Source organism: Pinus tabuliformis, chromosome 5_2 (genome assembly GCF_031772625.1).
Source record: "Pinus tabuliformis cultivar Carrire ecotype Pingquan chromosome 5_2, CPIR1, whole genome shotgun sequence".
Classification (NCBI taxonomy): domain Eukaryota; kingdom Viridiplantae; phylum Streptophyta; class Pinopsida; order Pinales; family Pinaceae; genus Pinus; species Pinus tabuliformis.
Genome location: NC_142306.1, coordinates 818,590,845 through 818,600,169, shown reverse-complemented (window position 1 = coordinate 818,600,169; position 9,325 = coordinate 818,590,845). Strand labels below are relative to the sequence as shown.

Here is a 9,325-nt window from a genome sequence, read left to right as displayed (position 1 = left end):
CGCCCCTTGGTTTCTGCCGATTGCGATCTGCCGATGCGATGTGCCGACCCGATCATCGGCGATCGCTGATCGGCGATGTCTTGCACCTGTTGCCGCTACCCGCCTATGCCGATTGCGATTTGCCGCTTAGATCTGGGCCGTTGATCGGCCAGATCTAATGGCTGCTGTGATTTGGACTATTTTGCATGGTTTTTTCATGGTTTTGGAGTGTTTTCGCCTCCCGATAGTGTATTTCCGCCCTTCCAAGGGCTCTTGGCATGCGATGGTTTTGACTTTGAATGGTCCTTAAGAGGCTTTTGAAGACTTCAAGAGCATATATGGATCCATTGGCATGCTTTTAAGTAAATTTCGAGACTCTGGGGCATATTTGGATCCATTTTTTGGGCCATTTTCCAACAAGGCTAACAATGTACTTGACCGAAAAACCAATCACTCTATGACCTACAACCCAACCATGACATCATCCCAACAATGACTCCTATACCTCCCAATATTACCTCTTCGACTCTAGGCACAATTACTCTTTCATAGATGACTCTTTTACAATCTTTACAATGATGAATCTTTTAAAAATGAATCTTTTACAACTTTACAATGATGACTCTTTTACAATGATGCCTCTTTTATAAATGACTCTTTTACAACTTTACATTGATGACTCTTGGCCTTAACAATACTTCACGATATCTGGATGGTTGTCATGTTTTCAAGGATGTCCCGTTCCAATGCTTCCTTTGATTTGATAGTTATGCTCTTGAATTCTTGCTTGATGTTCCTACTTGAATCTTCTTCTACACACATGCAAAATTTTCCCAGCGAAACCAATCCCAAAATAAAACAAAATACCCTTCAACTTACCTCTACCTGCAAAACACATGTAAGTGCATAATAATGAATAAATACAAATTAAAATTACAATGCATACCTAAAGTGTGCTTGTAATTTTTGTTGTTGACTTGTTTCAGTAGTAGACAAAGACTCCCACTCTTGATATAGGCCTAGACTCTATGCAAGACTGTATCCAAAACTGACCTAAAGATATATACAATAAAAATTGATGACATACCCTAGACTTGTGATCGGCAAAGTTCTAAGTACAACAACATAGACCATTCTATCAACTATGACAAGACAAGTAACATGAACTTACAACATCATATAGATTTAGCAGACTTGGTGTAGCATCAAGAATATGTAGCATCAAATGTGTAGTATCAAGAATAGGTCATCCGAAATGTGGTATCAAAATTAACTATGACATATAGAGACATAGAGATATAACCAAGACCTTGTATGTACTTACGTTGTTCTGCAAAAGCATATGTCAGAGATGATACTCAAAATTCAAATGTAAACACTAATCATACATACCTTGCTGTAGGAGACTTACCCTTGATTGTTGATGTGTAGTCCTTACTACAATGATCCTTGAATGTATGTTTTTTCTTACCTTCTAGGAGCTCGATATTGAATCTATTTTATCTATGTAATTTCGGATCTCCAAGGTCTGAAATTTTGTCCTATGGTAGCCCTCCGAGTCCTCTTTCCAACCCCATAGGTTTGATCAATATTGGATTCTTCAAGAAAGATTTATTCCCAATCTCCCACGATGACCTGATTATAGACTGGTTCATTAGAGCGAACTTGTACGAAGTTCCACGAGTCACTATTATGACCTTTGGCCCTGAAAACGATACCCAACAAACTACAGTTTGTCCTATTTCTGTAACTATTTACTAAATTTGAATCCATTGCTCAGAGATAAAGTTATGACGATTTTCCCAATGTCACCTGTTTGACATGGAATTTGGGAGCCTGCAAAAACCCTAAATTCCTCGGATCATATCTCCGAAAATATAGCGAACCAAGATCTGAAAATTCCACGATGACCTGGTTGAAACCACAAAATCCCTACTAGAGGAGGATATGAGGGTCGCTATTTATATGAATGTATTGAGTTGAGAGGGTCCTCAATAAGTGAGCGTTGGAGGAATTTTAGGAGATTTTTTTTATTATTATTAATTATTGACTATTCAATGACCACAACCAATTATGAGTTCCATGCCACAACCCTATAGGGGTTTAGCATACTAACTGGGGTTACTAACTTCAAACATGAATATCTCTCAAACCGTGAAGAATTACGTGGCATGCCATATATCAACGGAAAAATATCAACAAGTAGAATCCATATAGAAGATCCTTGACTCATAATAGAGTAAGTTGTCAAGTCAAAATTCCCATGCAAGATCGGGGTAGCCCTTGGTGCTGCTTGGGTTGACATCAATGACAACCACTGATCAACAAATGACTTGTTGCTTCAAAATTAATCAACAGACTTTTAATTGTACCATGAGAATAGAAACAATTCACCATTGCTATATTGCACATTTCCTTTCAGTTGTCATATATAACTGTTGTCATGTCATCCACAACCTTCCTCAAGTAGAGACACTTTGAAGAAAGTGATGACTCAAACTTAGACGAGCTATAGTTCTCATCCACATCAAGATTTTCATGAAAAATTTTGGCAAGAAAAACCACCACACTCTTGGCTACTGCACTAAGCAATCCTCTATCATCACGACATCGATTGGGTACTACCAAAACCTTCACAAGATTCACATAGAACGATTGCATTGTAGAATCAACCTTATTCATAGTCTCAAAGTCTAAGAGATCAAGTGACTTCCTTTTAATTTTTTGGGCTTGAGATGTCACTCTCTGATGCATTTGCATGTCTCCCAAGTTGACCAAGACTCATTCTTGAAATCCCTTTCATACCATGGTCACTTGTTTGTATAATAGAAATATATTTAGGTGCAATGGACTAATGAGAAGCAGGTCCATTCCTCATAGACATTGGGTTCATTTACCAAACAACTGAAACTATGTTAGTGTCACTGCTAGCTTTTGTACCTACTGCATTTAGTGCCAAATTTCTAGTTGCAAGTGCTTGTTCAACCTCTTTATTTTCATCTACTTTTGAATCACTAACAAGGTATATATGTAAAACTATTTCTTTGTACACCCCCCCCCTACATCCTTCAGTATCGGCATCCCCATAACCAAATTTAGGCATCATTGTTGTTGTGCTTTTTAGTAGATGTGTTGAAAAGGATAAACACCATCTAGACTTGAAAGGAATCTCAAAATTATCATGTGTTGTGCTACCTCAATATCTTCCAGCTTTGTTCCAACCAACAAATCCATGAATTCAATTCCAGGTTTCATGTGTTCTCTCAGAGTAGTACAAACAACCCTTGTGAGAGGAGATGAGTGCTATGGTGAAAAATTCTTAAATGAAACAACAATATGTTGGCCACTTACAAATGATAATGGTAAGAGGGGTAAACCAAACAGTTGCAACATGACCTCTATACCCTTTTTCTTAGCAAAACCCCCCATATGTATCTGTGTTATGCAAATTATTCTCTAAGAGACGTGTAGCATTGCTTATACAATCTGGAAAAAGGATTCTATGTTTGAAGACAAATTTTTAGCAGAAGTATCAACCCCCCAACTCAGATTTTTCCCTTGATGATTCATCTCCATCCACTGAACTAACTATTTTCTGTTCTAAATCAGTTTCCATGGGAACATGCACAAAAGAGTTGGCATATTCTTGCAGCAGGGAAGACACTTCATCACCAGATCCAAGTTTTGCAATAGTATTTAAGATTTCAATCAATACATCCACCCCAAGACCCCTCAAAGAAGAAGAATGTCACATAATCTCATCCAAGGAAGATGATAAGGACCCAGGATTGTCACCTACCAAAGCTAGTAAGTAGGTTTTTGATGTAAAAAAATTCACAAAACATCTTAGAGAACCACGATCATTAATAGATTGAAGACCAATTTTATTAAGGCACATAACATCCAAAAATTGTGGTATATAAGCTACTACATATGCAGAAGGGATGACATCGACCATGATGGCATCCAAAAAAGAATTAGGCAGACCAACAACATCTAGAAAAAAATAGAAAGTTGGATCTTTGTTAATAAGATCACTCATGACTATAGCTGCAAGTGAAAATACCCCACCACCAAAGTCCTTTTATCTTCTGAATATAGTGCACAAGCAAAATGGAAAAGAACTCTCTTCAAATCCATATAGGTAACAAAATTGTCTGGGTAACAGACATCACTCATACCCACTTGCTTGCCAGACATAAATTCCAGGGATCCATGAGTTTCAAAATGCAAGACATCATCAACCTTAAATATTTTATCCAAAAATGAGTAATAAGCAGCAAATCCATGGTGTGGACTTGCTGATTTTGCAAAAATAAGCCTCATTGGATCGCCTTCATATATGAAAGTTGGTTTCACTCCAATGAAAACATTTCCAAATTGTTTTCCATATACAAGCAAGTTCTCCCCATCATAATTAAGGTTCCCTGGAGGTTTGCCCCAGTTTTCTTCCAAAGCCTTAGCATAAGGTGTGAGCTATTGGTACTCTCTCACATTCATTTTGTAAGCAATATTAAGATTTGGGTTGTTGAACTTAACTTCTTTTCCATGAATTGTGTCTTCAATCAGTGCTTCAGAAGTATCTAGCAAACCTTCTACATTATATCCATCTGTCTTTAGTTCATGTAATACACTGAAAATTGAAGAGAATACATTGAGGTAGGCTGCAGTGCCAACATTGGCTTTGTCAGGTGGGAAGCTAAATACATATACAGTTATTTTCTTGTCCTCCTGCAAACATGCAAGTAATAATATATTGCATCAGTGAAGATTGTCGTTATACCTAACTTCAATTATCTCAATTAGGTTGTAACATGCAAAACAAATTGAAATGACATTTTGACATGATCACCTTTGTTATTTGCTTTAGTTGAGCCCACTTGATATCCCTTGTACAAATTTGTTCAAAACACTTATGAAGTGCATGGGACTTGCCTACACATCAATATAAAGAAGTTAGAAACAAATTTTTACGACCACTTCAAAAGAACCCTGCAATGGCTCAAGAGAAACTTTGATCCTACATATGTGTATGGTACCATGACCCCTATTTTGGTATTCTGACATTGATGTAATGATAATTTGAGTTTCACAACAAGGTTAACAATTTTAGACAGATTATATTGTTAACAAATTATCTAATTGATGAACTTGCTGAAACAATGTTCAAAAAAACAATGAAACCTACCCATTCTTGCATCACAGCCTGAGAAAACAATCGGCTCCAAACCACCATCAAGCTCAGGAAGAGAAACCTGCCATGCAACCTGAATTGGATGCAATCCCAAAGTGTTGATAAGCCATTCCTCTGTAGTCTGGAACACTAGTGGAAAGGCCACAATGTAGGGAACATCAAGCTTGGACAAAGCTTGTATAGCACGAGGATGATCCTATCTAGCAGGTCCACCCACAAGTGTAAACATAGTCAAGGAAACCAAAACATCTACAAGAGATTTATTTGTTATTGGATCATACAAGAAACACTCCACAGGGGTGGAAAAATCTAATCCACCTAAAAATATTGGCACAACCTTTGCACCTCTAGCTTCCAATTCCATCACAACAACCACATAGTGACTATCGTCACCAATAATAATGTGGCTTCATTGCAAGGTGATACCAATGACTGGTGCATTTAGGTTTTTGAGTTTCTCATTTGCATCCTTTCTAGTTTCATACCAATTCAAATACTCTTTAACATCATCATACATGCAAGGAGCCAGAGGGTGCCATATTCCTATGTCCAAATAGATGGCTAGGTTAGAAAACTCCAATTGTGTTTTTAATAATCTCTAGGGTGCCATATTCCTATGTCCAAATAGACAACTAAAGCAGGCACATAAAAAACAACAATAATCTTAAATAAGTTTTCAATATTCTCTAGGGATCCACCTAACCAAAACTGCAAACTCATGATATAGGCTCTAGCATCTTGAGCCTTGTTGCTTGGAAAATACTTGAGGAATTTGGGTAGGGTCCTAACAAGCTTAAGCATGCTTTACTCAAAGCCCGATGACTTCTTATTTCTTTTAAACATTTGAAATAAAGGAATTTTTAATATGCCCAGCTGATACATACTGAGCATGGTTACCTTCAATCCACCTAAGCAAAACCATATTGTCATCTCCTCTCAATGAAGTAGGATAGAATTCCTCCTGTCAGGTGGTACTCAACTCAAGTACCCAACTAAAATTCTAAGTTACCAATTGAAAAATATAGTCTCTTTATTTTATATGTTGCTTGTAACTAATCATCTTCTTCCTTGTTTGAAAATCTACCTTCTTCCTCGTGATTTGAATCTTCAAAGTTCATAACCTCAATCCACTGCCATGTTTAAATATTCCATTCTTGTTTTACACACTATGGACTTTTCATTTCTAAAAAGAGTGTGAAATTTCTAAAGATAACATAACCTTTGAGAATACGTTTTATTTTTTCTCTACTGTTAGACCATGAGGTAACTCCTCAAATGTAATCGTATTATTCATTCAGGTTGTTCATTATTATATACAAGAGGGAGTGACTGTTCAGTTTATCTCCCGATGGCTCTTCATTTTCTCTATTATTTATTTACACTAATTACAGTTGTTCACCCAATCCCTATGATTAGGTGTCAACATTCCCCCCCTTAATCTGAAGGGATGTTGGTGAGTCCAAGCATCGTTCTGAATCTTTCAAGATTTTCTCTTCCAAGCACTTTGGTGAAGATGTCTGCAATATGCTCATTAGTGGAACAATGGCGAAGATGGATTGTTTTGGCCTCAACATGATGTCGAATGAGATGATATTTTGTATTTATGTGCTTTGTTCGATCATGGAACTTTGGATTCTTGGCCAACTTTATTTCCGAGGTATTGTCAATCATGAGTGGAGTCGATTGTACTTGTTTTACCTGCAAATCTTCCAGAATTTTCCTGAGCCACACAATTTCTTTTGTTGCCTCAGCTGTTGCCACATATTCTGCCTCTGTTGTGGAATCTGCTGGAACTGATTGTTTGCGTGATCTCCAAGAGACAGCTCCTGATCCAAGACTCATAGCATAACCCGAAGTAGATACCCCAGTTTCTTTGTCTCCATCGAAGTCTGAATCAGAGTATCCAATCAAGCTAAAGTCACCCACCTGTGTATACTTGATTCCAAAGTCTTGAGTTCCCTTCAAGTACTTTAGAACTCTTTTTGCAGCAGACCAATATCCCTCACAAGGCTTTTTCATAAACCTGGAGAGGATTCCAACAACAAACAAAATGTCTGGTCTGGTAGTAGTTAGGTAGTTGAGACTTCCTACAAGTTGTCTATACTTTGTTGCATCCTCAAATTCTTTTCCTTCAATGGATGTGAGCTTTAAGTTTTGTTCCATTGGAGTAGTCAGAGGATTGCATTCAGTCATGCCAAACCTGTTCAACAGATCTCCAATGTACTTCTTTTGAGAAAGGAATATGAACTTTGGATGTTGAGTTACTTCAATACCAAGATAGTAATGAACATAGCCCAAATCAGCCATTTCAAAACCTTTCCTCAATTCCTTATTTATGGATGCAATGTAGCTCTCATTGTTCCCTGGCATCAAAAGATCATCTACATATACCACAAGATATACAACTGTTTTGCCAACCTTCTTGACAAACAAAGTTGCATCATCAAGATCATAATGTTTGAAATTGAGTTTTAGAAGATGCTCAATTAGTTTTTCATACTAGGCTCGCGGTGCTTGTTTGAGGCTATACAAGGATTTCACAAGTTTGCATACTTTATGTTCATGTCCTTTTACAACAAATCCTTCAGGTTGGGACATAAAAAAATTCTCTTTTAGATCTCCATTCAAGAAAGTAGTTTTTACATCCATTTGATGGAATTTCCAACCGTTCTGAGTTGTTAGGGCAAAGAGTGTCCGGATGGTAGCCCATTTTGATGTGGGGGAAAAAGTCTCCTCATAATCAACCCCTTACTTCCATGCAAAACCTTTTGCCACAAGCCTAGTTTTGTGCTTTTCAAGTGAGCCATCAGCTTTATACTTGTTCTTGTAGACCCACTTGCAGCCAATTGGTTTGGTTCCCAATGGAGGATCAACTAGCTTCCAAGTGTCATTCTTTATCAAGGCATCATACTCCTTTTGCATTGCTTCTTTCCATTCATCATGAGAAGCAGCTTCTTTGAAGGAAGTTGGTTCAAAATATGTAGACAAATTCAATTCACAATCATAAGAAACATCCATATCAACAGGTGAATCAGAGTCATCTACATCACCTCCATTTTGCCGGGTTGAATTTCTAGTTCCTGTCTTTCCAACCTCATCAGGATGAACACTTTCAAGTGTCTTTGTCAGCCACTTTGGGGGACCTTTCTGAGATGGTCCAGGCTACTCCGTTGATTGAGTTGGGATTGAATCAAGATTGAGTCTCCCAATTCTATCAATCACATCACTCAAAGTATCATCCGTTGTTGGAGTTTCATGCGGGGGAGAGAGTTCTTTAGAAGAAGATTCCACAGGTTGATCTAGTATAGGAATCCCCCCTTCAAGATGTGGAATCTGATTATCAAATTCTTGAAATGATTTTGCATTTGTGAATCTATCCAAGCAATCAAGTTGTCGCTCAACAACATTTTCAGTTTTGGATGATTCAAGAAAGATTACATCTCTAGATACAACAAACTTTTTATTGACTTCATCATAGAGACGGTATGCTTTGGAGGTGTTTGAATACCCCAAGAAGAGACACTTACAACTTCGTGCACCAAGTTTTTTTCTATGTACCTTTGGTATCAAGGCATAACATGTGGAACCAGAGACCTTGAGATGCTTTACCGAAGGAATGTGCCCATACCACATTTCATAAGGAGTCTTGTTTCTAATAGCATTAGATGGACATCTATTCTTTATATATATAGCACATATAACTGCTTTAGCCCAAAACATCATTTTTACATTTTTGAAAAACATCATGGAGCGCACCATATTTAAGATTGTCCTATTCATTCTTTTAGGTACTCCGTTCTGTTGGGGATTATAAGGCACAATTGTTTGATGTTTGATCCCATGTTGGCGAAGATAGTTTTCAAATTCATTTGAAGTGTATTCTTTTCCATTATCAGTGCAAATAGAGCCAATATGAGATTGTGCATCATTTTCAATCCATGTATGAAAGTTATTGAATGTTTGAAAAGCATCAGATTTGTTCTTCAATAAATAAACCCAACACATTCTGGTGTAGTCATCAATAAATGTCATCATATATTTATTTCCATTTGCAGAAGGAACAGGCATTGGACCACATAAATCTGAATGAATGAGTTCAAGTTTTTTATGTGCTCTAGAATGTGAATAATGAAAAGACTATTTGTTATGCTT

The 9,325-nt window shown here is 37.3% G+C and overlaps 1 pseudogene; it reads right to left on the bottom strand.

The window, feature by feature from the left end:
- Positions 1–4,023: 4,023 nt before the first annotated feature.
- On the bottom strand, positions 4,024–6,103 carry LOC149161818 (magnesium-chelatase subunit ChlH, chloroplastic-like; annotated as a pseudogene).
- Positions 6,104–9,325: the final 3,222 nt, after the last annotated feature.